General features: G+C 50.9%; 1 non-coding gene across 1 annotated transcript; it reads left to right on the top strand.

Annotated features, from left to right (window-relative positions):
* Positions 1 to 434: 434 nt before the first annotated feature.
* On the top strand, positions 435 to 553 carry LOC138216296 (5S ribosomal RNA). Its single transcript, XR_011180007.1, has one exon. It is a non-coding gene; the product is annotated as a 5S ribosomal RNA (ribosomal RNA).
* The last annotated feature ends 7358 nt before the right edge of the window (positions 554 to 7911 follow it).

Genomic DNA, 7911 nt, shown 5'->3' with positions numbered 1-7911 from the left:
CGGGTGCTTGTGTATTAGCGTGAGCGTTTTTTATTCTGATCAGGAACAGTTTAACAAGTCCGCAAAGAATCGAGGGAAGGTTTATCGCCAGCTGAATAGAGACACAGCGCTTCGGCTGTGGAGACTTGTTCGGCTGGCGTTTGGAGAGTCGCGTTTTTCAGAATTGTATTGAGATCTTTTTCCACAGAGCTCAGATGTCAAAGCACAGCAGCAGCTCTCCACAGCGATCCTCTATAGCGCCCTTTCTCCCGCAGCTCCGTCCTCATTGGAAGGAAGCAAAAGTGAAAGGCTGAAGTGAAATAGAGCGGGGACGAAGGCAGTGAAGAGAGAGAACGTGGGAAGAAGAGAAAAACGCAAGGGAAAAAAAGCAGCGTCGTAAAAGAGGTGACGGAGCTGTCCTCTCAATAAGAAGGGTGCCAGCGAGCCTTGCTCTCGCTTACGGCCACACCCCCTTGAGCACGCCTGATCTCATCTGATCTCGGAAGCTAAACAGGGATGGGCCTGGTTAGTACTTGGATGGGAGACCGCCTGGGAATACCAGGTGCTGTAAGCTTTTAAGCGCAGGAGGCGCCCTATCCCCGCTCGCTCGCTCATTCCCCTGTTCACACGTGCAGTGCGGCTTGTCCGTCTGTTTATTTCTCAGCTTTGGCGAGACACGGGTGCTTGTGTATTAGCGTGAGCGTTTTTTATTCTGATCAGGAACAGTTTTACAAGTCCGCAAAGGATTGAGGAAAGGTTTATCGCCAGCTGAAAAGAGACACAGCGCTTCGGCTGTGGAGACTTTATTAATAAGGCCCCTCAGTAGTTGAGATCTCTGTTATTCCCATCTAGAAACATGCAATCAGCATGTTATTGCTGAAGCAATAGTCACAACATTATTCCACACCTGGGTGAGATGCGGGTTATGATGACAGTCATGCTTTCTACACCTTATACTGAGCTCAGAAATGGACCAAGCGGACATCTCACGAGCAGATCCCTCCGCGTATAAGAAAGGCAACTTGTCTCAGCAAAAATACAAAAAGGCAAAAACCCCACACTTGGAATGCAAACCTACCCTAAAAAGGAAACACGGTTTTAAAACGAACTTGATTTTCCCCTGGAGAAACCTTTTTATGGACACACATCGCATCTATTACACATGTAGAACTAAATATAAAGATAAAACTTAATATAAGAAGTCATGACATATCACACATGACGAAGTCTGGTCCAGAATAAACAGTTTACACTGACCCACCTTTATTTACCCTGGTCACTCACTTCTATTAACTGTTTAACTGGGTAACAAATTAATATTTGTTTCAATTTGGGATCTACACCTGGGAGCCCTGAAATGTTGGCCAGAGGGGAGAAGCTGATATTCAGACGTGAGAATATATTAAAATAAAGGATCTGATGTTGTTTTTCACCTGTCTAATCAAAGCTTGTTCAAAAATTATCTGATTATAGGACACACGAGTTTATAATCATACTCATTCCACTTTTTAACCCCGTATATATGCACAATATGAAACGTATATACACTAAATCTCACGTGTGACTCCCATAATATACATTTCTTTACGAAAATTAGGAACACTTACTACAATTATCAACCCCCCATGACGAGGCAATATTTCATACCTTTGTTTCTTTGTGGGTTCAAAGTTCTGTCCTGTCGTTTCACACGTAATGTTTTGGTAGTTATCTCAATTTTCCTTTGCAATTATCTCCAAGATCATCATCAACTTTTTGTAAAACGCTATGCACAACTGATATTTAAAGAAAGTCCTGTACCAAAACGTCTTCGTAGGGAAAGACAACTTTTTTTCCTTACGTTAGTCGCTACACGGTTACTCAAAAAATCCATTCACCGCCTTTAAAAAAAAAGTTTCGTTTTTTATTGTGGTTCACTGACATTTCTGTCACAATTCTGAGGGACCCCAAATAAAATTCACTTGCCGGTATAAAGACGCCGGCGAGGATAAGACAGGTATCGAGCCACCTGCGTATCTAGCGGACGTTTAAAATAAAAAAATGGCGTGTAATGTTGCGAAGGGCTACTGTTTTTTTTATAGTTTGTCGATTGTAAGGGACGTGGGCCGCGACAGAAATACTGGACGGGGTGGGAAAAGGTTTATTGATGGTTTATTGTACCGCAACGGTCACAATTGACTCACCAGCAAAGATGGCGCCGAGGCCACATCGACTCCCTCCCGCCCTGCCTCGCACCGAAGCTCGAGCTGCGGAGCGCGACGCCAAACCGCCAGTCCACGGGCGCGGGCGCCGGACATAGACGTCATAAACCCTTCCGAGGCGCAGGAATTATAGATCACTGTAGTTTCTTCTGGACCCGGGTTAGGGACAGTGTGCCCTCCGTGAGAGTCTTCTGAGGAAGCCAGTGTCTCATGGGTGTCCAGGCTTGGTACCATCTGTCCATCACAGGACACACAGACACACACACTCACACACCCTGGACAGGACACCAGTCCATCACAGGACACACACACACTCACTCACACACCCTGGACAGGACACCAGTCCATCACAGGACATACACACACCCTAGATAGGACACCAGTCCATCACAGGACACACACACTCACACACCCTGGACAGGACACCAGTCACTCACAGGATACACACACACACTCACACACCCTGAACAGGACACCAGTCCCTCACAGGACACACACACACAACCTGGATAGGACACCAGTCCCTCACAGGACACTCAGACACACACACTCACACACCCTGGACAGGAACCAGTCCATCACATGACAAACACACATTCACTCACACACCCTGGACAGGACAGCACTCCATCATAGGACACACACACACCAGGGCCAGTTTTCCCAGAAGCCAATTAGCCCAAAAGCCTGTCTTTGGACCCGAAGAACACAGGGAGAACATGCAGACTCCACACAGACAGCCCCCCCGGGTCCAGACCCGAGCCCGGAGCCCCCCCGCGCTGAACCCCTCCGTACAGACGGCCGCACACAGCTCCGTTGTTCCCGATTCCCGAGGTGATCTGTTAAAAGAAGCCGGTGTGTTGCCTCCAGGTGACATTTCCTACTGGAGTCAGGACAGGAGGCTCTTCTGTACACAGAAGGGGATGGGGGTGGGGAACAAGCCGCCCAGCCCTGTGGTTGAAGCCGATACCCCGGCTTCTCTCCAGACACAGCTGGGTGAGCTCCTCCAGTCAGTACAGGGGGCTCTACTGTACACAGAGGGTGGCGGGGGTGTGGAACAACTCCTTTGTTCGGGGCCTTGGGGCATTCTTGTTGTGAAAGGCGCTATATAAAAAAAACTGAATTGAAATTGAATCTTACAGGTTTGGGTTTTTCAGAGATCTTGTCAGAGATCTTGTCTGACGTGCCCGTTTCAAAAACGTAACGACACTCCTCACGTCCGAGCGCCGCCGGTCTGTGACGTAACGTATCCTTACACAACCATGACGGTTTCATCATGGACAGCACGAAAGCCCGAAAAGTGGTTGACGTTTTAATTTGGCAACGCCACGATGGATCCCAGTTTTTTTTTTTATTTTGGAGGCCAAAAAGGACAAAAAAGGAAACGTCCGGAGTGGATCGATGGTCATCTCTGCGGTTGTTCTGATGTTCTGAAAAAACAAAACAAAAAAAAAAACGGCTCGCTTGCCCGGTCGTGTAGTGTTTCCACACCCCACGCAAATCAACTTCTCTTCGCCCCCGGGGGCTCGTCGCCCGCAGCACCCCTCTCACGTGATAGGGGCTTCCCCCGGCTGTGACGTACTTACCCTACCCCCTTCCGCCAACGTCATACCGAAGGTCGCGCTTCGGGCCGTGGCGATGTTGACGGACTGTCTTGTAGCGTGAGAAGGGTTTAAATTTCGACTTAAGGAGTTGGCCATCGTTATATTTCGCGAGGTATCATACGGGGGGAAAAAGAACATTTATATTTATCAACCTACTAGTAATACTGGGTGGATGTCACGTTCCCCAAAGTTCAGTGCCTCTCTCTAATAAAGTAGAAACGTGACATTGAACTCCGTTCGAAACAGGAGAAATCACCAGGACACGATACAACTGACGTCCGGAAAAGAAAAAAAGAACTCCTATTCCCATTTGTAATGACCCCGTAGTGTTTTTCCCGGTGTGCGCTCATCTTTCGGAGACCCGTTTCTCTCTGGTGTTTTGCTGTTGGAATAAATGCCGAGGTGACCCTTCTGTGTGGAGTCTGCGTGTTCTCTCCAGCGGGTCGTTTCCTACACCGCAGGGGCTGATCGAACCGGGGTCTCCCAATCGTCACAGAAGTGTGTGTCATTTTGGGTGGTGGTGGGGGGGTGCATCGGGGATACTGCGCCCCGAGGGGATAACCTCTCACCTTACTCCGGACGAAGGGAGAAGACCTGTACCTTCACGAGTCTGGGTTGTGAAAACTTCTTCTGGCAGTTCAAAACGTTTCGAAGAGACTACAGCGCTACCCTGTTTTCCATTTCTATCGTGTATTATTATACAGTCATAAGTATCTGTACTGATCACAGATCCCCCTCTCACTACCAGGACTGAAGCCCAGTGCAGCACGAATAATAATAATAATAATTAATCCGTCTGGACTCTCCACTCAGAGCTCTTCCCAGGTCAGGGGGATCCCCTCCAGCCCCCCCAGTGTGCAGCCCCCACGTGGATGATGCTCCAGTCCGCTCAGCACACAGCAGCTCTCAGTGGGGAGGAGAGCAGAGGGATGGAGCCAGTTCAGAGAGGGGGGGTGATAAGGAGGCCATGATGGGTCAAGACCAGGGGGGGAATCAGGCCAGGACACTGGGGTAACACCCCTACTCCTCTCCAGAAACACCCTGGGATTGTTAATGAGCACAGAGAGTCAGGACCTCGGTTTGACGTCTCATCCGAAGGACAGCGCTTGTTTACAGTCCAGTGTCCCCGTCACTATACTGGGGCATCAGGACCCACACAGACTGCAGGGTGAGCGCCCCCTGCTGGCCCTACTAACACCTCTCCCAGCAGCAACCTCAGTTTTTCCCAGGAGTCTCCCCTCCAGGTACTGACCAGGCTTCTACCTGCTGGGCTCCAGTGGGGAGGGGGCTGCTAGCTGGGAGCTGCAGGGTGAGATGGCTGCTGGGCAAACGATGGCTAAAGAGCTTCCTAGGACACCCTGGAGTTCGTGGTCAACTTCCTTCTCTTCAGACGGAGGTGGCTTGAAATCTGTCTCGTTTCAAGGAGTATTGGACACGATGCCCCCCCTGCTTTAGCCCCGCTAACTGGTGGCACGCCGACAACGAGGGCTCTCAGCCTCAATCCATCAACCACAAACTCTCCGGGATGAAAGAGAAAGACAGACTCTGTTCGTTCGTTTCGGGGGGGGGAGGGAAAAAAACAAAAGCTTTTTTTAAAAAACATTTTAATGATGCTTAACAAAAGAACAAAAATTACAATACAGATTAATGTCAAGGGTTTATTTAGTGACCCCCCCCCCCCCCCCGCATCTTATGATCATCACAGGACCTTAAAATAATACAGGGTCATGCAGACGATCTGAGGACTCAGGTGGAGATAATGTGAAAGTTTTCCACAGTCCAGTCGGGTCCCTCAGCTTCAGTCCAGTGCAGTCTGAGGCCCCTCAGCTTCAGTCCAGTCCAGTCTGGTGTCCCTCAGCTCCAGTCCAATCCAGTCTGGTGTCTCTCAGCTCCAGTCCAGTCCAGTCTGGGGCCCCTCAGCTCCAGTCCAGTCCAGTCTGGGGCCCCTCAGCTCCAGTGCAGTCAAGACTGGGGTCCCTCAGCTTCGGTCCATCACAGACTGGGGTCCCTCAGCTTCGGTCCAGACTGGGGTCCCTCAGCTTTGGTCCAGTCCAGTCTGGGGTCCCTCAGCTCCAGTGCAGTCTAGTCTGATGTCCCTCAGCTCCGGTCCAGCACAGTCTGGGGCCCCTCAGCTCCAGTGCAGCCCAGTCTGGGGTCCCTCAGCTTCAGTCCAGCACAGTCTGGGGTCTCTCGGCTTCGGTCCAGCACAGACTGGGGTCCCTCGGCTTCGGTCCAGTCCAGTCTGGTGTCCCTTGGCTCCAGTCCAGTCCAGTCTAGTTCAGTCCAGTCCAGATCTTAGCTGGCACAGAACCAGGAAAGGAACCTGGAAAGAATATTGTTATTGCAGGTGTGAGGGACACAGACACAGACGTCACCATGACATCAAACAGCAAGAGGAGACTCCTCCTTGAATCACAGACACGACCGGGCGGCGCCCCCCTGTCTGCTCACCTGCACCTCCTCTTCTTCTTCTTGTCCTTCCCGGCAGCCTGCTCCTCCTCTCCCTCGCTCTTCCTCTCCTGACCCACGGTCTCCGCCGCCTCCATCGGCTCGTCCTGATCATCTGTCTCCACCGACACGCAGCTCAGGGAGTTTAAAAAGACGCACCAGCGCTTCTGAAGCAGAGACAGGAGAGTCACGTTAAGAGTCAGACTGGACACTCCAGGACATGAACACTGCACTGAGAGAGAGAGAGGGGTTCATACAGACACATGACTGGACACTCCAGTACATGAACACTGCACTAAGAGAGAGAGGGGTTCATACACACACACACACTGACTGGACACTCCAGTACATGAACACTGCACTGAGAGAGAGAGGGGTTCATACAGACACACTGACTGGACACTCCAGTACATGAACACTGACCTGAGAGAGAGAGGGGTTCAACAGACACACCGACTGGACACTCCAGTACATGAACACTGACCTGAGAGAGAGAGGGGTTCAACAGACACACTGACTGGACACTCCAGTACATGAACACTGCACTGAGAGAGAGAGGTGTTCATACAGACACACTGACTGGACACTGGATAGGAGTAAAGAGATAATCAGAGCATTACCCACCTTTTTTTTCTTCTGTCTCACAGGGGGTGGTGATTGGACCTCCTCCAGCTGGAGTCCGTGGAGGGAGAGAGGGGGCAGGAGAGGGACAGCACAGGGAGAGAGAGACAGGTCAGTCAAGTGTCCCAAGAGCACAGAGACTCTGCTGAGATCACACTCGCAGTGAGTGAGCCTGGGTGTAGCCCACTAATACTGACCCACTGGACACCACAGGACAGAGAGGAGGAGGAGGAGAGAGACACACTGCCTGGACACCACAGGACAGAGAGGAGGAGGAGAGAGACATACTGCCTGGACACCACAGGGCAGAGAGGAGGAGGAGAGAGACACACTGACTTGACACCACAGGACAGAGAGGAGGAGGAGAGAGACACACTGACTGGACACCACAGGACAGAGAGGAGGAGAAGAGAGACACACTGAGGACAGGGAGGAGGAGGAGAGAGACACTGACAGACAGGGCTGAAAGAGAGAGAGACACTGAGACCCAGGGACAGACAAGACGGCGAAACTCCACCACAGACAGGACAGGAGGCAGGGTGGGACCAGCACTGACCTCCTTCCTCTCTCCTGCCGGAGGAGCTGTCTCCACCTCCTCTTCCTCCTGCAAGTCAAGAGACAGGCTGAGAGAGAGACGGGCTGGCGGGACATCGGGGAACAGAGCTGAAGGCAGAGAGCCGGGGAGACAGGCCCAGCTGGGACAACGCAGGACAGACAGAGAGACAGACAGAAAGGAAGGAGAGAGAGAGACAAAGATGAAGGCACAGAAAGACAGCAGGCAAAGAGAAAGATTGAGATTGAGGGACAAACAAACCAAGAGAGAGAGAGGAAGGAGAGAGAGAGAGACAGAGATCGAGGGACAGACAGACTGACAGACGGGGCTGAAAGAGAGAGACAGAGAGGTAGGGACAGACAGACAGCAGATTGAGAGAGAGACAGAGATCGAGGGACAATAATTTGGTTTAGAAATTTATTCTGAAAATATACAATCATTCACTCCTGAAAAATATCGAGTTCAAATTATACATTATGTACAATATTGTAATCAACATATGGCT

The sequence above is a fragment of the Lepisosteus oculatus genome, chromosome 14 (assembly GCF_040954835.1).
Source record: "Lepisosteus oculatus isolate fLepOcu1 chromosome 14, fLepOcu1.hap2, whole genome shotgun sequence".
Classification (NCBI taxonomy): Eukaryota; Metazoa; Chordata; class Actinopteri; order Semionotiformes; family Lepisosteidae; genus Lepisosteus; species Lepisosteus oculatus.
This window is presented reverse-complemented; position numbering and strand designations above follow the sequence as displayed.